Source organism: Cervus canadensis, chromosome 11 (genome assembly GCF_019320065.1).
Source record: "Cervus canadensis isolate Bull #8, Minnesota chromosome 11, ASM1932006v1, whole genome shotgun sequence".
In the NCBI taxonomy this organism is placed as follows: Eukaryota; Metazoa; Chordata; class Mammalia; order Artiodactyla; family Cervidae; genus Cervus; species Cervus canadensis.
Genome location: NC_057396.1, coordinates 64,966,973 through 64,990,572, shown reverse-complemented (window position 1 = coordinate 64,990,572; position 23,600 = coordinate 64,966,973). Strand labels below are relative to the sequence as shown.

At 38.3% G+C, this 23,600-nt stretch overlaps 1 protein-coding gene across 2 annotated transcripts in view; it reads left to right on the top strand.

Annotated features, from left to right (window-relative positions):
• The window catches only part of LRRC4C (leucine rich repeat containing 4C), a 1,342,213-nt gene that overhangs the window by 1,016,905 nt on the left and 301,708 nt on the right, over nt 1-23,600 (top strand). For both annotated transcript variants that reach the window (XM_043482208.1, XM_043482206.1), the window contains exon 5: nt 13,035-13,137. The gene's annotated coding sequence lies outside the window, so the exon portion shown is untranslated. The remainder of the gene's footprint in view (nt 1-13,034; nt 13,138-23,600) is intronic.

Genomic DNA, 23,600 nt, shown 5'->3' with positions numbered 1-23,600 from the left:
ATTGATGCCATCCGCTGGATCATCGAAAGAGCAAGTGAGTTCCAAAAAACATCTACTTCTGCTTTATTGACTATGCTAAAGCCTTTGACTGTGTGAATCACAACAAACTGTGGAAAATTCATAAAGAGATGAGAATACCAGACCACCTGACCTGCCTCCTGAGAAATCTGTGTGCAGGTCAAGAGGCAACAGTTAGAACTGGACATGGAAAAACAGACTGGTTCCAAATCAGGAAAGGAGTACGTCAAGTCTGTATATTGTCATCCTGCTTATTTAACTTATAGGCAGAGTACATCATGTGAAAGGCCAGACTGGATGAAGCACAAGCTGGAATCAAGATTGCCAGGAGAAATATCAATAACCTCAGATATGCAGATGACACCACCCTTATGGTAGAAGGTGAAGGGGAAGTAGAGACTGTTGATGAAAGTGATAGAGGAGAGTGAAAAAGTTGGCTTAACACTCAACATTTAGCGAATGAATATCATGGCATCCAGTCCCATCTCTTCCTGGCATATAATGGGGAAACAATGGAAACAGTGAGAGACTTTATTTTGGGGGGTTCCAAAATCACTGCATATGGTGACTGCAGCCATGAAATTAAAAGACGCTTGCTCTCTGGAAGAAAAGCTATGGCCAACCTGTACAGCATATTAAAAAGAAAAGACAGTACTTTGCCAACAAAAGTCTGTCTAGTCAAAGCTTTGGTTTTTCCAGTAGCCATGTATGGATATGAGAGTTGGACTATAAAGAAAGCTGAGCACTGAAGAATTGATGCTTTTGATCTCTGGTGTTGGAGAAGACTCTTGAGAGTCCCTTGGACTATGAAGAGATCAAACCAGTCCATCCTAAAGGAAATCAGGCCTGAGTATTCATTGGAAGGACTGATGCTGACCCTGAAACTCCAATAATTTGGCCACCTGATGTGAAGAGCTGACTCATTTGAAAAGACCCTGATGCTGGAAAAAGATTGAAAGCAGGAGGAGAAGGGGATGACAGAGGATGAGATGGTTGGATGGCATCACCAACTCCATGGACATGAGTTTGAAGCAAGCCCCAGGAGTTGGTGATGGATAGGGAAGCCTGGCATGCTGCAGTCCATGGGGTCTCAGAGAATTGGACACAACTGAGCAACTGAACTGAACTGAACTGAAGCAAACTTTAGAGTTTGCAATTTTTGGTAAAGGGGATCTAATGGGCTGAACTTTTTGAAAGTATAAGAAGTAGATGATCTACTTTACATAAATCTTGAGATCCCAGCAAGATTCTCTTATTCAAATGATTATGAGTTTGAAACTTCAATTGAAATCAAATTAGCATGAACAGGGCAGAATCCATTTTATTAGAGACCAGGGAGGGTATCCACCTTAGAGCAAGAATAGTGACTGAAAGAGTGGGCTCGCTTTGGTGTAACATGGTCTCACCTCGACAAGGAGGATGACTTTGCAGATTCCCCACAGTGTTTTGCTTTTTATGTTTTCATTTAATGGTGTGACATCCTATGACAATTATCATTATTTTGGGTCCCATTTTCCCTCGGAAGCAGCTATGACACAGATCAATGCATCTCAGTGTCGTTTTTTATGGCTCTGCAACATCAGAAAATGACAGCTGGAAATCTTAATTGGTCCAGTGACAGAAAATATAATGACTGTTCACAGTGACTTATTTTATCTGACCTTGTGCTTAATTCAAAGGTAAATTTTCATCTCACTATTTGAAAAGAGAAAGTGGTGGGCTGATGAGTGGGGCAGATGGCCCAGAGAAAGAGCCTTCTTTTGGAGAGAAATCGCTACTGGTTTGGGAGCTGTTATTAAATTAGAATTTAAGTGTTGGTCTCAAATAATGGATACCAGGGTCTCTGTGCCTGTTTGAACTGCCAACCTTTCTGCTGTGCCTGCCATTAGAAATGGCAGCAGGCGCTGGATGCAGCATGGAAGGTTGCCCACAAGTGACTGGCTGGAGGCCCTATCACAGAGGCCACCAGACAGCTGTCAGACAGACCGGCATTTGATCATTACTGACTTGATCTGGAGCCCAGTGACTTTGACCCAGAGGCAAAAGGTTTCCTATAATACCACCCAAATTGCTCAGTCCCCTGGTCCTAGAGAGAAAGCTGTTTCTAAAATAAGGACATCATGTCTGCCCTACTGAGTCCAGCTATTAAGCCAAAATTCCAAGTGTCCTTTTGGCAGTTAAAAACTGGTATATAAGCAAAGTATTAAATCTCCAACATCTTTAATTCACCTTGGGCAAAGGTGTAGCATAGAGAAGGAGGTGGCATGATTCAGTGAAAAAATGCTGGACTAAGTTGAGACGGTACCTCTGAGCTTCATTTCTAATGTTTGCCTAATTCACTGGGTAATCATAAGAACTAAAGAATAGAATGCATACATACATGATCAATAACTATAAGTTTCTTTTAGATTATGATTTATGATGAAAGTGAGGGTGGTGATGATAATGATGATAATGGTGATAGTATTAGTGATGATAAATGCAATATTTTTTCTTCTATAAGCATGTTATTGTTTTCTTTCCATATAAAATGATATCAAGGATACTGTTGGCAATGGATGTAGAATAAGATAATTAAAGGCATAGACTTTAAAGGAAAGTACTTTACAGCAATAAATTGCTTTAAACCAATAAAGGAAAATGAAGACCTGGCTTGAAATTCTGGCTCCAACACTCATGAGCTGGCCAGCTACAGTTTCACCTATAAATAAGCTACTACATGGAATTGTTGAAAGAAGTAAGTGACATAAGGCAGGAGAAGCAGTTAGTTCAGCACCCAACGCATGATTAATACTCAGTACATTTCAACTTGTTCATGTTCCGTTCAATTCATTAAGTGCAGAACTTGTGTATTTCTCAGTGAATCATTCACCAGATTGAGACCAAGAGTGGTTCACTCAGCAGGTTTCTTCTCCACATGTATGTTTGTATTAGTCTAGGTCCCCCAAGAAACAGACACAAAGATCAGATTTTCTAAAAATTAAAGTTTTTCAAAGAAAATGAGGATGGAGCTAGTAGAAAGGCTGGGGAACCACTGGACCAGGATGTACTTTGAATTCCAAGTGAACAGAAGTTGGGTGGAAGCTTCCTGGATCACTGTGCTTAGTTGCTCGGTTATGTCCAGCTCTTTGCGAACTCGTGGACTATAGCCCATCAGGTTCCTCTGTCCATGGGATTATCCAGGCAAGAATACTGGATTGCCATTTCCTCCTCCAGGAGATCTTCCTGTCCCAGGAATCGAACTCACATCTCCTGTGTCTCCTGCATTGCAAGCAAATTGTTTAACCACTGAGCCATTGTGCAGACCAAGAAAGAGTCAGTAAGGCTGTCAAAGGACAGATGCCTCCTCAGAATGGAGTCAGCTGTTAGAGGGGCCCCATGTCTTACAGAGTGAAACCACTGTGCTCCACCCTTGGTTGGAAGCAGCTTGAGTGAAAACACAGCTGGGGTACAAATGTGGCAGTTGATTTCAAAGCCCCACAGCTGGCTTCCTTCCATCAAGCTCTCTGAACTTAGAGGTCAGAGAGGCACATTCTATAGCCATTGTCTTGAAAAGCTGTGATTGCTTGTTAACTGTAATTAACTCATTCAATCCTTGAATTTCAAAGTAGATCTTTTCATAATAGTTGCTACATTGCTCCAGGTGTTGGCTAGAGTTGACTGTCTCCTTCTGATGTTGTCTACTCTTCATAAGCAATTAAGGAATCTTGCCTTCTTCACTGGTTCATCCTCCCCAAACATGAGAAACAACGGAAGTTCCCTAAACATCTGAGCCCAGTGCTACCTTCTTCACCCCTTTGTCACGCTCACTTCCTATAAGAAATGCGTCTTGTGCTACCGGGAAAGTCACATCCCAGCGTGGGAACATTGTATCTGTCTCCTCTCTGTGGGCTCTGCCTCTTGGACCCTGTTGTGAGCATTATGCTTCCTGCCCAGCTCCTCTGGATCACATGCTTGCCTCAGTGTTGGTGGGACTGGTTTTTAGGAGTGGAAGGCACAGATCTTGTTCTGTGTAGGAGGTTTTACGACTGTCTGCCTTTGCTCTTTCACAAAAGAAAAGTCAAAGTAAGGGACGTAGTCAAATGAGTCACATGTCAGGATTTATTCTAAAGAGTACTGTCATTTTATTTTGCATTACTGCCGCATTGGCTCTGCTTGATACCTGAGTCACCATTCAAAATGGAAATTGATTTGGTTTTTACCATCTTTGAGTAGCAGATAAACTCTAAGCCATGCTGTACCGATTCAAGGTCTTCCTGCTTCCAGAGATGAGGATCATTTTTTCATTTCAGCTTTTCAGCAGAAGGCTTTTTGTGCGCATGGGGTGTGGCACACCTCTCAGAAAGGCTTGTGAAAAGAAAGAATGAATGAATTCATGAATGAATGAATGGAGTGAGATTGTTTGAGGAATTTGGTGCCTCAGAATTGTATGATCTTATTTTGTGTTTCCCCTTTGTAGGAAACAGAAACCTGATGCTTTGAATTGTATTATTGCTAGACAACTCACAGGATCACATCATAATATGTGAGAACCGCAAAGAAGTGCTCACACAACCTGTTCTAGTTCATTGGAAAAAAAAATAATTAAATAAGAATTGAAGAGGAGTGATTTCAATTGAAGGTCATACAGTTAATAAAGACTAAGTCTATACTCTACCTTCCTCTCTTTTCACTTTCAGCTAAACCTGCTGCTTTCCCTTTTCATTTTTATAGTTTATTTGAAAAGAAGCATTACTGATTCTCAAAATTTACAAAAATTCCACTCAAATACTCTAAAACCCATTTGAAATCATGAAGACACTGTGAATTTTCCAAATAAGACTTACCCCAGTCATTCATTCATTCATTTAACAAATATTGAGAGCATAGTATATGCTGGGTGTTATGTATATGCTAAGAAAATAGAAACACAAAGACAGGCAAAGTCCCTTCCCTCCTGGAGCTTCCATTCTAGTTTATATCTAGAGAGACTCTTTCATCTATGAGTGTCACTCACCAGCTAGATGACCAAGAACAAATGTTCCCATCCATCTGAGCCTTGTATTTCCTTGTCTTGATAATGAAACCAATGAATTCCACTTTGCTTGGTTGTTGAGAAAACCAAAAAGTAATGGTAATTCACATGGCAAAATGCCAGGAACATAGTTATAACTGAGAGTAGCTTTTGTCCTAATCAAGCCTGGGTTTTCCAGCTGCCCTGGTTTAGCCCTATTGTTTTCCTTCTTACAAAGAACTGCAGCATGGAGGAAGCCTTACCCAGAGCAATCCCTCACCTGCTTAAGTTCCAACCACACTAACTTTATTTCTGTTTCTACTTCCTTTTTCTCCTTTAGTGTCTTTGGATTTAAGCCTCTGCCTGGAAAATCTAACCCTCCCAACTTCGCTCTCAGGCTTCCTACTGTCTTTTGTATCTGCTTCACTCTTGCTCACCTTTACTCTCAGTAATTATCACCTGGCAGGAAGTCATCCCCTATCTTCCCAGGCTTAATCAGATCTTGGCCACACACTCTTAGAGCAGGTCCACTGGCATAACTTGCAGAGCCCAGCCCAAAATGAGTATGTGGAACCCCTTGTTCAAAAGGCAAAAGTATTTCAAAAGCTATTAGATTATAAAGTTTCTCCCTTCTTCTTCCTTCTTACTTAATTTGTCATGATGCTTTTTATTTGTTACTTGATATTCTCAGTAAAGAAAAGTTAAAATTTGTAACTACCAGCATTCATTTAATACATTATTAAACTACAGTATACCATTTTAAATGATTGTATTTTGACATTTATCATGATAGTGTTCAAAGCCAATTCTAATAGCAAATATGAATTTAACATGTATGCAAAAACAGAAATTACACAATTCCTATTTTGTATTTCTTACACGCCTGTGTGTATTTCCTTCTTAGGAACAAAAGAAATGTTTCACAGAACTAATTTCGGTGTTTTATAGCAAAATAGATGGGGAAACAGGGGAAATAGTGACAGACTTTATTTTTAGGGGCTCCAAAATCACTGCAGATGGTGATCGCAGTCATGAAATTAAAAGACGCTTGCTCCTTGGAAGAAAAGCCATGGCCAACCTAGACAGCATATTAAAAATCAGAGACATTACTTTGCCAACAAAGGTCCATCTAGTCAAAGCTATGGTTTTTCTTTATAGTTGGACTATAAAGAAAGCTGAGCGCCAAAGAATTGATGGTTTTGAACTGTGGTGTTGGAGAAGACTCTTGAGAGTCCCTTGGACTGCAAGGAGATCCAACCAGTCCATGCTAAATAAATTGGTCCTGATATTCATTGGAAGGACTGATGCTGAAGTTGAAACTCCAATACTTTGGTCACCTGATGCAAAGAACTGACTCATTTGAAAAGACCCTGATGCTGGGAAAGATTGAAGGCAGGAGGAGAAGGGGACCACAGAGGATGAGATGGTTGGATGGCATCACCGGCTTGATGGACATGGGTTTGGGTGGACTCCGGGAGTTGGTGATGGACAGGGAGGCCTGGCATGCTGCAATCCATGGCGTCGCAAAGAGTTGGACGTGGCTGAGCGATTGAACTGAACTGACTGGAGAAGGAAAAGGCAACCCACTCCAGTATTCCCTGGCAGGCTACAGTCCATGGGTTCGCAAGGAGTCAGGCACAACTGAGCAACTTCACTTTCACTTTCATTTCATTTCTTGACGTGCACATATTCTATCAAGGTTCTCTACTTTCAGCTTACTGATGGATAAAGGGGGCGGAAAAGAAAAGGAACTGTTGGTCACCTTTTCCCCTTTGCTTCAGTGTCACCCTATCCAGCATAAGTGGTTGGCTGATAGAGGAAAGTAACATGAATAAGAAAGGATATGATAGCCTTTCTGGGTCACTCATATTTCTTTCAATGTCATTAACCTCTCTGCATTCAAAACAGGTGCTTGATAGAATAGACAAGGTTGCCTCTGGGTGCTGTCAGTATGCCTGCTTACTCAGTCTTAGATGTGAGATACTTATATTCTTTTAAGTAGCACTGAAAGACCACATATCCTAACTTTCACCAGGATTCTGTGTTACATATAAATGGGGGCAGAGGAAGATGGTGGACATTTATATTGCACTATCTCCTCTGGTCACCTGCATATTCTCTTCTACCACTGGACTTAACTGTAACACGCAATTTCAAACTTAAAATTATCAAAAAACTTCCCGACAGCAATGGGAGAGCATTAAACCAAGTCTGCAGCTTTTCTGAGCATGGACTCTCATGAGTTTCCTCAGACCCTGTGCCTATGAAGCTGGTTTTGCTTAGAGCATCCTGTTCTTTTTTTTTTTTTTTTGCATTTTATTTTATATTAATATTTTATTATATATTTACTTTACATTAACAATGTAGTGATATTTTCATTTGGACAGCAAAGGGACTCAGCCCTTTTTTATTTGTTTAACATGTTCCTCCATGATTAAATCATAAACTGCATGAGGCAGTGACCTTACACATCTTATTCACCTCTCCTCAGTAAATATTTTTGAGTGTATGAGTAAAGATATGCACATGGATGGAAGGACCAGGAGTCTGAAATCTTCAGGGGCAAAATCAAGGAATGGCTTGAAAGTAACACTGTTGTTGGCCAGTCACTAAGTCATGTCTGACTTTTTGTGGCCCCATGGACTGCATTACACCAGTTTCCTCTGTCCTCCACTATTTTCTAGAGTTTGCTCAAATTCATGCCCAATGTATCGGTGATGCTATCTAACCATATCATCTTCTGCCGCCCCTTTCTGCTTTGCCTTTGATCTTGCCCAGCATCAGAGTCTTTTCTTATGAGCTGGCTCTTCCCATCAGGTGACCAAAGTATTGGAGCTTCAGCATCAGTCCTTCCAACGAATATTCAGGGTTGATTTCCTTCAGGATTGACTGGCTTGATCTCCTTGCAGTTCAAGGGATTCTCAAGAGTCTTCTCCAGAACAATTCAAAAGCATCAATTCATCAGTGCTCAGCCTTCTTTATGGTCCAACTCTCACATCTGTACTTGACTACTGGAAAAACATAGCTTTTACTATAAGGACCTTTGTCAGCAAAGTGGCATTTCTGCTTTTTAATACACTGTCTAGGTTTGTTAACTTCACACTTCAGGGAAATTAATGACAGAGATTAATATGCATGTGTGTAATTAGATTTCATAGGTACACTCCATAGTTGCTAATTCCTCTCTTCCTTGGGGTTATATTTTGCTTTCTACCTCTGTATGTTCTGCTTGATCAAACCTTAGTCATAAAAATAATCAATGTGATGGCTATCTATTCTAAGAAAAGATAGCTGCTTCTTCCTGTGTGTGTGTGTGTGTGTGTGTGTGTATTTTAATGAATATAGCACTCATGTGCAGAAAGAGAGAAACTTTCCATTTCATTAATACTAGATTTTTCACATTGTTTAAGTTCGAAAAGAGAATGTTTCTTCTATTTTATAGGTCTTATTTTATTAGCCACACAAAGTGAAATAACAGTTTGTTTAACTACGTCAAAAACAGTAGAGACTCACTGCTGCTTGCTTTCATTTGTATAAATGTTAATGCATTTGTAACTCCATCCCACTGGTTGGTAAACCAAGCATTACCAAGTTACCATTGCCCTATAATGTATTTCAGTCATTTTTAACAAATCCAGATTTTAAGATGGTTTATCATTATCTCTATAAGCTACTAGAAACAGATTCCCTTCCTGAACTGCTGGGTCCTGCAGCACTCTAGCTAATGAAAGTGGATTTGAAAATATCATTCAATTAAACAAACCTGCTAAGATTTGTTTTTTTGGTGTTTTTGTTTTTTAGCCAAATATAATGTTGAACAAAATCTGTAATCTCACACTCTGACCTTCTTTGCAGACCTTACTCATTTAAACGACAATCCTCTGGTCCCCAGTGCCTAAATTTTCTTTTTTTTTTTGGACATGTTTTTAAAAGAATCCATTGTGCAAATCTAGAATTTCCATAAACTTTAAATGAAAAAGGATATGTTTAAACACAAATGCACTTTCATTATGTTTTCAGCCATAAAAGAATATACATACTATATAGAAATGTTAATCCATAACCACCTTATAACATCAAATGAATGAATATATTTGGCTATAATAGATAGTAAAGACATTAACACAGAATGGTTAGAAGAGTGTATAAGTCTTAGATTTCAAATATAATAAAAATTCATAATTTAAAAGAGTGAGTAATGACCTTGTGGCAACTGGATTTTGGTGAATATTATTGCTACTGGTATGATCTGATATTGATTCAGAAATATTCATGACATATTACATCAGGAATGTGTTGGTGAACAAAGCTAACATAATTTCTGTCCTTAGGGAACTTATAAAAAGGATCAGTGACTTGAGCAAATCAGTTCTATCCTGAGTTCTTCTGGTTTTAAAACAACATTCACTTCATTGCACAACTGTCTTCTGGATATAGAGATTGAGCGTTGTAAGAAGCAAAAAATAAATTGTACACAGCTCCTAATTTCAAGGAACTTTTATTCTATGCATAAATAGCTATGAGTATAGAATATGGAATGCCCCACAGGGAGATTTGGCTAAGATGCCATGAGAAGGAAAAAATGTAAATGATTTTCAGATAGTGAAATCAAGGCTTCCTTGGGGGAAAAAAAAAAAACTATTGAATTGAGTCTTAGGAGATGTAACAGATTTTTAAGTGTTGACAATGAGGGAAAAGCGGGAATTCTAAGCAGAGAGCACAGAAGAGGAGGGGAGGACAGAGGCAGTATATAACACGGTCCCATATGGCTGAGTGCAGCGTGGGTGTGGGATGTCTGTGTGTCCTCTCCGTTACCTTAATGGCCTGCTCTGGTGAAGTTCTCATTTATGAAGATTCTCAGTGCAAGTACTGCCTCACTGATAAGTAATGTGTCTGGCATTTTAATCCCCTCCATTGTGTAGATGGGTTCTGGCTAACTAGATGTTGAATTGGATTGAGTTGGAATCATGAGAAAATGTGATTACAAGAATGGATTTGGGGACTTCCCTGGCCGTCCAGTGGTTAGCACTGAGCACTTTCACTGCCAAGGGCGCAGGATCAGTCTTCAGTTGGGAAACTAAAATCTCACAATTCTGGGTGGTGTGACCAAAATAAAACACACACATGGATTGGAACTAGATACTGAGGACCTTGAATGCCATGTTTAGAAACTTAAAACTACTGAAGACTTTCCCCCTGAACATAAAAGTAATAATAGCTAATAATTTTTGTTATGGGCACTATTTGAAGGGCTGTGCCGATTTGATTTTAGGCAATACTGTTATTCTCATGTTAGAGAAACTGAAACCTAATGTTTTAGGGTCTGGCCTGGAATCCGAGTAAGTCAGTGGTGAAGCCAGAATTTGAACCCTGGTATCTTGACTCCAGAATTAGCACTTAAGTACTATGCAGAATCGGAAAAGGCAATGGCACCCCATTCCAGTACTCTTGCCTGGAAAATCCCATGGACGGAGGAGCCTGGTAGGCTGCAGTCCATGGGGTCACAAAGAGTCGGACATGACTGAGCGACCTCACTTTCACTTTTCACTTTCATGCATTGGAGAAGGAAATGGCAACCCACTCCAGTGTTCTTGCCTGGAGAATCCCAGGGATGGGGGAGCCTGGTGGGCTGCCTTCTATGGGGTCGCACAGAATCAGACATGACTGAAGTGACTTAGCAGCAGCAACTATGCAGAATAGTGCTAAAAAAAAAAAAGGAATTTTGCAGAAATATCTGTAGTGAATCAGAAGGAGGAAGCTTGGTCACAGATCTCAATTTGGAGGGAAGTGCAACAGAAAAGACAAAATGATTATGGTGATACAGGTGAAAAGGAAAACTTTTGAAGGGATGTGTGTGTTGTCCATTCAGAATTCAAAGGGTTGGCAAATGATTCCATGTGAAGGACAGAGAAGAGAAAGATTGTGAGATCTGAGTCCACAGAACTGGGAGGCAGACAATCATATTCACAAAAAAATGGAAAATCTGGAAAGAAGCAAGTTCAATAGGGAAGGTTGTAATTCTGTGATTGATGGTGCAATTTATTTATTATTTATAAATTACTCAAGTCTGAGTGTGACATCCTTTCATAATTTCTATTCCTTAGGGGAAAGGCACTGTTTATAAAGCAATACAGTTCTTAAATGCCACTGTTTTCATTTGTAATCTATTTTTGTAGTTATATTTTTTTTTCAAAATCAAAACATAACTGATTTTGGAAAATAAGCAGCCTATTTAGAATGTGTTTTTCTTAGAGGTTTAGAAGGAAAGCCAGAATTTTCACACAAAACAAACTTTAGTAGGGGACAGACTCAGTTCAACTCAGTCGCTCAGTCATGTCTGACTCTTTGCAACCCCATGGACTGCAGCACACCAGGCCTCCCTGTCCATCACCAACCCCCGGAGTCTACCCAAACTCATGTCCATCAAAGCAGTGATGCCATCCAATCATCTTATCCTCTGTCACCCCCTTCTCCTCCTGCCCTCAATCTTTCCCAGCATCAGCGTCTTTTCAAATGAGTCAGTTCTCATTAGGTGGCCAAAGTATTGGAGTTTCAGCTTCAGCATCAGTTCTTCCAATGAATATTCAGGACTGATTTCCTTTAGGATGGAATGATTGGATCTCCTTGCTGGCCAAGGGACTCTCAAGAGTCTTCTCCAACACCACAGTTCAAAAGCATCAATTCTTCAGTGCTCAGCTTTCTTTATAGTCCAACTCTCACATCCATACATGACTACTGGAAAAACCATAGCCTTGACTAAATGGACCTTTGTTGGCATAGTAATGTCTCTGCTTTTTAATAAGCTGTCTAGGTTGCTCTTAACTTTTCTTCCAAGGAGCAAGCGTCTTTTAATTTCATGGCTGCAGTCACCATCTGCAGTGATTTTGGAATCCAAAAAAATAGTCTGTCACTGTTTCCACTGTTTCCCCATCTATTTGCCATGAAGTGATGGGACATGAAGTGAGGGGACAGACTATCAAAGCAAATATAAGGAATTTTGTCATTGGGCCATCAATGAATAACCAAAAAAAAGTGTTTTTATTTGAAAAAATTAGTATCCTTATATAGTTTTAGCCTTGAAAGAGTTACTCGAATTCAATAAATCTGCTTCCTTACCTGTAAAATGGGAGCCGTATTGAGAGTAATCTCATAGATCTGTTGTATTTAATGAGATATATATGAAATCTTTGCAGAGTCTTACCATAAACTAAGCCCATAAAATATTAGATACCAGTGTTACATTACTGTCAGTCCTTATATTCACTGAATTTCCTCACAGTCTGTGCCTCACTGTTGAGAGATGAACATACCTAATATTTGTTGAGAGGTAACACATAACTGTTGTTTTCAAACCATAATTATAACAGTCTTAAACTATTCTTTTTTAGAATCTGCAGCAGTTAACATTTGCTTTATCTTATGATTTGAAAAGGAAGGAAATCAGGACTGATTTTTACACTTTCTATAGTCAGAATTCATACTTCACACTATCCATTTGGCACTCTGGGTTTGATGTAAAAACATTAAGGAGAGAGAGAATAAGGTAACATTGACAAAGAAAAATGAAATATATCCTAAAACAGTGGGTCTTCACCATGCTTAGACATGGAAACACATGGAACTATATTGTTATTATCTGAAACAAACAAATGGAATTTTTTAGTGACATAATTCTTAATGTTTAATTCAAGCTTAACATCTCGGAACAATTTTATTACATTAAAACATTACTGCAAAAATTAAAATCACTAGAAATTCACAGCTCTGTGAACACAAGTCCACAAAAACTTAAAGTGCTTGAACTAAGTACACGTGTGATTTTTTTTTCTGGAGTTCTTTAGTAACAAGTTCTGCCACCCCTTTTATTACCTTTTAATGATCAAGATATTTAGCAACAATAAAATTCAGAAAAAATGTATAGGAAAATAATATGAACTGAAATCAGGATGATCAATCAGTTTCTATTTTCTTCCCCTTCAAAATGGGAACACTGACATTGTTTTTTGTTTATTTGTTTTTGTAGCTGAAGAACACAGTCTTGCTTATCAACCACCAGTGTTCCATGTGAGCATAATTCTGAATCACAACTCAGAAGTGAGAACGGAAAGGAGAAGCCCTTCATAAGGGTAAGCTGGGCTTATGGGGCTGTAATTGCAGCACTTTAAAAAAAGATATAGAGGTGATATTTTCCTGTGGTATAATAAGAATCAACGGTGAGATGTAGCTGCCAAAAAAACTAATTGGATAGACTACATTAACAGCAAAATCCTCTCTAGAGCAAAAGAAATGATATTTCTTCCTGTTCTGTAATTGAGAGGCAGCACCTAGTTTCTTACATTCAATTCAAAATACAGGATTTTAATGTGGGTAGAAATAAACAAGTGTACTTTCAGGATTTTACCACCAGTGCCATGAACAACAAGTGCATTAAGAATTGGCTCATTCTGTGCTTAGTCGCTCAGTTTTGTCCGACTCTTTGCGACCCTATAGACTGTAGCCTGCTAGGCTCCTCTGTCCATGGGATTCTCCAGGCAAGAATACTGGAGTGGGTTGCCATGCCCTCCTCCAGGGGATCTTCCTGACCCAGGGATCGAACCCAGGTCTCATGCATTTCAGGCGGATTCTTTACCCTCTGAGCCACCAGGGAAGCCCATGAATGTCCCACCCCCACAACCCCAGCAAATCACCATTGGCCCAAGCCTCCAGCAGAAAAGGAAAGAACCAGGAGAATAGGGCAGAAAATGTGAACTCAATAAAATGTAGACCTGCTATGTAGTACCTGGAGGTGTGACTAAACATGACAGGATCTGTCATCTGTACCTACAGTGTTCAGTAAAGTGGCTGCCAGCCATCTGTGGTCATGAGTATTGAAATAGATAGTCTGAAGAGATAGCTGTACATGTGAAATACACAGTAAATTTTAAACTTTAAGTATGAAAAAATGCCAAATTTTGCACTTATGATTTTTATATTGATTACAAGTTGATACCATGTTTGGAGTATTTTAATTTAAATAAAATATATTATTTATTTAATTTTATCTATTTCTGTTTATAGTTTTTAACCTGGTTACTAAAAAGAAATTAAATACATCTGTGCTTTACATTATATCCTATTAGACAACATTTTTTTAGACTGGGATCTTTTTTTTTTTTTTAAAGTAAAGATGTTAACTATTTTAGACTTGTGTCTGTCACAGTTACTCAAATCTACATAGTGCACTAGCAGCAATGGGCAATATGTCAACAAATGAATGTGGCTGTGTTCCAATAAAGCTTTATTTATGGATACTAAATTGTAAATGCCATACATTATCATGTGCTATGAAATATTACTTTTTCTTTTTTCTAACAATTTTAAAATGAAATAGCTATTCCTTGGCCTATAAAAACAGGTTCCTCATGGGCCAGACTTTGCTAACCCTATATTTTATTCTAACTTTTACTCTGCATTTATTATCTTTGGCCCTTACTAAAATGACTTAATTTATACCCTTATCTAAAATTGCAATGTTTATAGCTTAATTATAAAGTCCCCTCTCATCTGCCAAGCTGTTGGAATTCTAAGTGACATAGCAGGTAAATAACTTTACAATTTGATACAAAGATAAAATAGGCCAAGAATAAAATAAATTGATTCTAAAATACGTAGCAAATTTCCTGATGCTAGAAGTGTTTAAACAGAGGGAATTTTCTAGAAAAGGATTTTGTAGAAGAAAATTAAATGCTAAGTGTATGATTTAATCAAATATGTAATAACCCTTTTTCAAACACCAAACACAGTTTGTTTTATTTTGTTGTTATATGTTAATTCAATTTTAGTTGAAATGTGGGAAAAATGCAACAAGATTTCGGAGTTCAGGTTCTCACTCCTATCATAGAAATAATTTATATATTGTGAAGATTTAGTAGGAATCTCAGATCTGATGGCTTGCATTTTTTCCATTTTGGTAGTAGAATACAGTAAGGTTTTTAACACAAGGAGATGAGATTATCTAGAGTAGATTAATACAAGTCTTTCTTTTATCTATCAAAGTAATATTGGTAAATTATCTGCAATTTACTTGAACACATAACCAATTATTTGAAATAAGTTCATAATTAATATTTTAAGTTGTAGTTGATAAATACCCTCCCATTGTTTTGATCTTCTCTGACAATTCCTAATGCTCCTCAGCTGTTATAAGTATAGAATATATGATGCAATTACACCGAGTTTACATTTCTTGAGTTAATAAATTGGTCTCAATAGCTAATGGATTCTTTATACTGATTGAATTTGCATGTTGAATTGGTTTAAATTGCCTGACCATATTTCAAGGTTAAATACAAAAGTATGTGGAGCTATTAATTTTGTGTTGCTGTTGTTGGTTTGAATGATTTAGGTACTTGAAGCTAGAGCAGGAAATTAAATTAATTTGTGCCTTCACCTTAGCCCAGCCTTTCTCTTTGTATAATGTATCTGTGGCATTTGTCTTCATTCCGAGAGAAGATGAGGAAAACTCATCAGAACAAATGACCAATTCTCATTAAACTGATGATTTTGAGGAGATTTCCTTTGATTCCATGTAATGATACATTACCTTCCCAAAGAATGAATTTAGCAATGAGAAATCTAAATCTGAATGTACACCAACCCATATCAATCAAATCATCCTAACAATTTCAAGGGCAAAAAGGAGAACAATAGCATATATTGCAGCTGCTGGCAAAGAAATCAACATGTCTGGTGCTTGGGTCTCATGTGTGAGGAACAAATATTTCCAATAGATGCTCTGCTTTCTCAAATCCACATGAGCTGGACATTTACAACTTTGTTCTACAGGCTAGAAGAAATGGAGTAGTTTTTACCTTTTAGATTATAAAATGTAATCCTATGCAAATGTCCTTTGAGACTAGCCCATAAGAATCTCTCATAGTCTCTCCAGAGAAGTGAAATTTCAGTTGCAAAACAACCTTAATCCTTAAAGCTTCTACGAAAACTTATGTGGAAGACAGGACAAATAAGCCTTTGCAAACAAGCTCCAAGGGAATATATGTAGCCCACATCCATCATCCACAGTGTATCTCCTATTACACACAAATTTGTCTTAGTGAAAGGGAGAAGCAGACCATATTGATTTTCTTCATCTCTCTAGGGATAGAACTTCAGAATTGGTCAATTACAGTATTTCATATTCCCGTATTGCTAGCCTGGGCATATAATAGTTGACCTAACCAGCAGGCAGAAGCATATTTTATCCAGTTAATGTTTGTATTCCTGGTTGTGTTTAACTTAAAATTAAAAGTCAACTTTAGTTTCCAATATATACTTTAGAAAAAATATCTTATTATATCATAGTTTGTGATTATGAAAGTAACATATGCACTATCAAGAGACTTTGGAAAATATTGAAATAAAAAAATTAAAAGCCCTTACATCTCTACTACTATTTATATTCAAATATGTTTCTTTTCAGTCTTTTCTTCATACTTTTACATTTATTTATTCAATTCATATGTGTAATGCCCAATACATACCAAGAATTACACTATCATTTGCACACATAAAGGTGAATGAAAGAGATATTGTTTTTGCATTTGCAAAATTTATCATTTAGTCAGAGACAAACAAACTAATGCAAAATAACATGCTTTATGCCTTAATAGCATGAGTCAGATTATGATGATCACATATGACAGGAAAAAATAGCCCAGACTTGGAGGACAACAGCAAAGGTTTATAAAAAAAATACTGACTATAGGCCTATGATTGGGTGGCATTTAGTCAGAAAAATACAAAGGATAGAAGTGTAAAAGTATTGACTAAGAGGAAAGAGAGGTAAAATGTTTGATGAGTATTCTAGGAAGTAAATAGCTGATGATGATAGCTTCAGAGGGTGAAGAGATTGGAAAAAAGTGAGACCTAGACAGTGACAGAAGCCATGAATCCATGAAAGTAATGTAAATTCATTAGGCCATTAATATAAGCTAAGAAACTCTAAAAGATACCTTATATACAGTAACTTAAACAAGAGGGAATCTTATATTCTGTTGTGTATCCATACAGAGGAAGGTGAGTTATCTAGTGTGGGCAGCCCACTCTGTTGTACCAAATCACAGAGAATTTCCTTCCTTCAATTTCCATCTTTCTTGTGGCTCTCTCATTTCCTAGGGTGCCAAGGACATGGTCATACAATCCTTTAGCTCCCCTGCACTGCATCCAGTTTCTACCCTGCAGGAAGAAATGTGGAAATAGACAATACACAGTTTCCTTTTAAGAAACTGATGTATAATTGTATATATCCCATCATTGAGAAATTAGGAAATGTCACTCCAGTCCATGGAGAAGACAAAGGCTACCCACTCCAGGATTCTGGCCTAGAGAATTCCATAGACTGTATTTAGCTTTGATCATGTGGGTCAGTTGGGCAAGGCTCAACAAAGCCATAGTCTGCTCATCTCAGCTAGACTCATGCATCTTGGGCCGCCTGTGTGTCAACTAGGATTCTGGGGGCGAAGTGGTTTGACAAGGATATCTCGGCTTCAAGTTTTCCATCAGCCAGCATGTAAATCTGCTTTTTTACGTACTGCCAGAAGATTCCAAGAGCAAAAAGACTGGAAGTGTCCCTATGCACAAGCACTTTTAAAGTCTTTGCTTATATCTTATATGCTTTGGTCTCATTGAACAGTGTAAGGCATATAGTTACACACAGTCTCTATAGGAAGGAGCCTTGAAAACCTTGCGGGCTGTTATTGTAAGACTTTGTTAAGTTGATATAGAAAGTGATAAACATGGTGTAATGGAAAAAATTTCACTAGACTTGAATTTTGGAGATAAGGTAGGTGGAGTTTCCTCCTGGGAAACAAGTCTGTATAATTTTGAGCACCACTTTACCTCTTTGGACTTCATTTTCTGCATCTCTCTAGAGACTGAGTTGGACTGGCTCCAACGTCCTTTTTCCTTTCTTAAAATTTATGACACTAACTGATTAGCATTTTGTTTCTGATGGTGTAAACAAAAGGTCATTTTGAAATTTGAACTGTCAGATATGAATTCTTTCAAAGAGAGGAAGAAAAAAAATGGAGAAATGGAGGAAATAAAATCTTTATTCTATCGGGTTTTTCTGTTCCATTGACCTGCGATTTCACAATTTGGCACTGTTTGTCCAATTGTCATTTGCCACATTGGCCTTATGTTAATGTTTATTTGTTTATAGAAATGTGTGTCAGCATTAGTCAGCAAGTAAATTATCTTATTCTATATGACGTTTAATGTAAAATCTTGATAAATGATTATTTTGAAATGTGTTCTTTACTGTTCATCAAAACTTTTAATCTGGTTTATTTCCTAAGTTGTATCTGTGACCCATTTAGTAACATTAACTGTAAATCTGTGACTAGTCAACTAGTTGCTGAAAACCAGCCTCTGTTCAATGGTGCCAAACAGAAATATGGAGCCAGTTTTGCGTGAAGTAGAAAAGAATAGCTTTATTGCTTTGCCAGGCAAATGGATCCATAGGTGGCTAATGCCCTCAAAACTACCACCCTGGAGTGGGTAGTGAGGAGTCATAGTGTTCAATGAGCAGGGCGTGGTCAGCATGTGCACATTCTTCTGATTGGCTGGTGGTGAGGTAATATGGGGAAGGGCTTCCCTGGTGGCTCAGTGGTAAAGAGTCTGCCTGCAATGCAGGAGACCCAGGTTTGATCCCTGGGTTGGGAAGATCCCCTGGAGGAAGGCATAGCAACCCATTGCAGTATTCCTGACTGGAGAATTCCGTGGGCAGAGGAGTCTGACCGGCTCTGGTTCATAGAGTCACAAAGAGTTGGACACGACTGAAGTGACTAAACGGCAGCCTCAGCGGCAGAGGTAATCAGGAGTCAGCATCATCAATGCTCTGAGTCCAACCAGTCTGGGATCTGCATGCTTGAGGGCAGCATAGAGTTGACCTCTTCACTTGATGGGCTTTTCTGTATCTGCAAAGCGGCTGAGAGGATGTGGCTGAAAAAATTATCTATAGTCCCAGAGGAAGAACTAAGCGTTCTGGGCTTTAATGGCTAAAGTATTATCATTTTGTTTGGTTTGGTTTTTCCTTTCTTTCTGCATTTTCTCAGTTCTCTGATTAAATTTATTTGTTGATTAAAGTTTTTCTATAGACAAAAGGCAGATAGAGGACACAGGTAGGAATCTATTCTGGGAAAACCTCATAGGGTCCTCCTTGGTTGCAAACTTGGTTTGTCTAAAAACTGGCATTTAATTCCTCCCTAAATATGATATCAGCTGTTGTGGAAACACATGCCATCATAACCACTCAGTTTATACTGTTTATCATCACATGTCAAGGAACTACATAAAACCATATGATATGACTTTAGAACTAGAATAAATAATGTAAATAATTTTATTTAAATCACCCATTTTATAGGAGGAAAATAACACTCAGAAAATCTAGGCATATTGTGAGAAGATCATGCAAACTGTAACTCACACTTAAGTTCAACTTCATCACAAAAACCAGCCTGAATAGAGTCAGAATGTTTCCTAACTGAGTAATAGATTCATTATCTATAATAATCAAGAAGCTGCAAAAATGCTTTCTGCTAAGGCCATTAGTGGCAGACTGGAGGTGATGCGATGCAATGAGACTGGCCTTATTATTACAGCTCTACCTTCTGAAATTAGCCATTCAGAAGAGTTACTTACTGCCTTTAACATGTCTGATACTGAATTCAGCCCATAAAAGATGCTCCAAAATGTGTTAGTCCCTTCCTTTCCCCCTTGTATGTACATTAGCTTTGTGACTCATTTAATTTGGTCTTGGGTTGATTGTTGTTTAAGGAAAGAGAGATATAAATGAACAAATTTTGTTAACTATCTTGATCCAGTGAAGAAGGCTTTATGTACCTAATTTGACAGTTGTCGGAGTGAATCCTTATAATATTTCTAGATGTTGTGTCTTCTGGAAAATGAACAGCTAGAGTACTGAGGTAGGCCCAGATATGTGGATTCTAGTTCCATTTTGTCATTAGTACACTCTGTAGTCATAAGTCTCCGTTTTCTCCTATAAAAGAGGAATAAAATATACCTGCCTGACCAATTTCACTGGGTAGTTAGAAGGGTCAAGCAAGTCCTTTTTGAAAGCAAAATAATGGCAAAAATTCTACAAAATATGAATGTGTTATTGAAACATCTAGAGTAAGTTTTTTCAAACAATCAGGGCATTATGTGATACCAACCTTTATTATTGGATTGTCCAAAAATTTTGTTTCCATACCATCTTACAGAAAAACCCGAACAAACTTTATGGGGAACCCAACACACTGGCAGATAGAGACAGAAAAGGGCATAGTGTAAACTCATAATGAAATCCAGTTTGCCTTTGGGATCCTGACATTTACTGGATGTGGGTAGAGACCACTGAACCCTGTGTCTATGCGATGTTCTCTTCTCAAATGGTTGTCTAAAACTCTAGTATCCACTGTTTAGTTACCTGACTTTCCTTCTCTCTCAACCACCCTACCCATGTTCCCATGCTTTCTTCAGTCCGTCTTCTCTTTGTCTGAAAAATACAGATGTATAGATACTTATTTCAGAAGAAAAGTAATATTTCTCATATATTATATACAAAGTGAGACAGCAAATCCAACAACAACAACAACAACAAAACACATATACACAATGGTTTTGGCTGTAGTGCCTTAGGAATTATCAGATTATGAATTTACACACACAGTGTTCATATAGTGAAGAACATTTTACACCTTTTCAGTGTGTTTCTCCTTCCTGCCAGAAAACATGCATGTGCACGGGTCTATAGTGGTAAAGAACACCCACGTGAATATTCCCCAGTCAGGAGAAATGGGCTGTTTGTCTTGCTTTTTATATTTCTGATAGTTTCATATTGATTTCATTACTGGGAAACCAAAATGAATTGACAGAGAAAGCAATCAACACACAATGAACCCACTGGAACCTCTAATGTGAGATGTTGGCGGCGTCTGTTAATACAGCCAATTACCAAAGGTACTCAAACAGTAAGTGATAGCCAAAAGAAGTCACGCGGTTTCGTGGACCACATCCCGCATAACTATCAGTGAATGCAGAGCACACATAGGATGACAGACTGCTTCGTAAATATAACATTTAAGGTGAATGCCCCGTTTGTACTGTGTTCTTCAAGCAAATACAGATGTTTGTGGTAAGATAAGAGCTTATTCGGCATGTGTGAGAGAGAGACAGACAGAGAATGAGAAATGGCTGTGTATTGATGCCAAGGTATAAAAAATATATTAGGAAAAGTAATTTAAAAAATAATTAAATCTAATCATTCCCACTATGTAGATTGCTCTCTGTGGTAGAGTATGAGTTTGAAATAGAAAATTCAGACTTCGAGAAGCTTATTGCTTGATGCCATGGCTAACAATTAGTGTTTCATTTAATAAATATCTATTGAGCACTTTCTATGTGCAGGTTCTCTGTGCTATGCAATGGAGATATAAAATTTAAAAAATTAATCCTCCATTTGCAACAACATGGATGAACCCTGAGCACATTATGCTAAGTGAGATAAGTCAGAGAAAGACAAGTACTATATGATATCACTTATATGTGGACTCTAAAAAAGTTAAACCCATAAAAATCAGAGAGTAAAATGGAGCTTACTGGGGGATGTAAAAGAGGCATAAGACTGATGTGGTTTACAGGTCCAAACATGTAATGAGTAGTAAATAAGCTATAGATATCTAATGCATAGTACAATGAATATAGACAATGATACTGTACAATACATTTATGCAGTATGATACATATCACTACATGGCCAATCACAGTATGTCACAATATGTAAATGTATCCAAGTAGCATGTTGAATATCTTAAACTTGAACAATGTTACATACCAAATTTATTCAATGAAAAAGATATGAAGCTTATCCTCCTGGAATTTATAGTTGGGTAAAGCATCACTATGAACAAAGCTAGTGGATGTGATGGAATTCCAGTTGAGCTATTTCAAATCCTGAAAGATGATGCTGTGAAAGTGCTGCACTCCATATGCCAGCAAATTTGGAAAACTCAGCAGTGGCCACCAGACTGGAAAAGGTCCGTTTTCATTCCAATCCCTAAGAAAGGCAATCCCAAAGAATGCTCAAACTACCACACAATTGCACTCATCTCACACGCTAGTTAGGTAATGCTCAAAATTCTCCAAGCCAGACTTCAGCAATACCTGAACCGAGAACTTCCAGATGTTCAAGCTGGTTTTAGAAAAGGCAGAGGAACCAGAGATCAAATTGCCAATATCCGCTGGATCATCGAAAAAGCAAGAGAGTTCCACAAAAACATCTATTTCTGCTTTCTTGACTATGCCAAAGCCTTCGGCTGTGTGGATCACAAAAAACTGTGGAAAATTCTTCAAGAGATGGGAATACCAGACCACCTGACCCACCTCTTGAGAAAACCTGTATGCAAGCCAGGAAGCAACAGTTAGAACTGGACATGGAACAACAGACTGGTTCCAAATAGGGAAAGGAGTACGTCAAGGCTGTATATTGTCACCCTGCTTATTTAACTTATATGCAGAGTACATCATGAGAAATGCTGGGCTGGAAGAAGCACAAGCTGGAATCAAGATTGCCGGGAGAAATATCAATCACCTCAGATATGCAGATGACACCACCCTTATGGCAGAAAGTGAAGAGGAACAAAAAAGCCTCTTGATGAAAGTGAAAGAGGAGAGTGAAAAAGTTGGGCTAAAGTTCAACATTCAGAAAACTAAGATCATGGCATCTAGTCCCATCACTTCATGGGATATAGATGCAGAGACAGTGGAAAAAGTGTCAGACTTTAAATTTTTGGGCTCCAAAATCACTGCAGATGGTGACTGCAGCCATGAAATTAAAAGACACTTACTCCTTGGAAGGAAAGTTATGACCAACCTGGATAGCATATTAAAAAGCAGAGACATTACTTTGCCAGCAAAGGTCCCTCTGGTCAAGGCTATAGTTTAAGTGATCATGTATGGATGTGAGAGTTGGATTGTGAAGAAAGCTGAGTGCCAAAAAATTGATGCTTTTGAACTATGGTGTTGGAGAAGACTCTTGAGAGTCCCTTGGACTGCAAGAGATCCAACCAGTACATCCTGAAGGAGGTAAGTCCTGGGTGTTCATTGGAAGGACTGATGCTGAAGCTGAAACTCCAGTACTTTGGCCACCTCATGCGAAGAGTTGACTCATTGGAAAAGACCCTGATGCTGGGAGGGATTGGGGGCAGGAGGAGAAGGGGATGACAGAGGATGAGATGGCTGGATGGCATCACCGATCTGATGGGCATGAGTTTGAGTAAACTCCGGGAGTTGGTGATGGACAGGGAGGCCTGGCGTGCTGCAATCCATGGGGTCTCAAAGAGTCGGACACGACTGAGTGACTGAACTGACTGAACTGAAGGAAGAAGTAAAATTAGGAAACTTGAATCAATCTAGCATGTGACAGGGAAGTATAGGATGCTATTGGAGGTTCTAATCCAGATTTTGAAATCAGTAAAGATTTTAGAAAGAGGAAATTAATATTCAAACCAAGATCTAGGAGTTAGCCAGGGAAACTGGGAAAGCAATG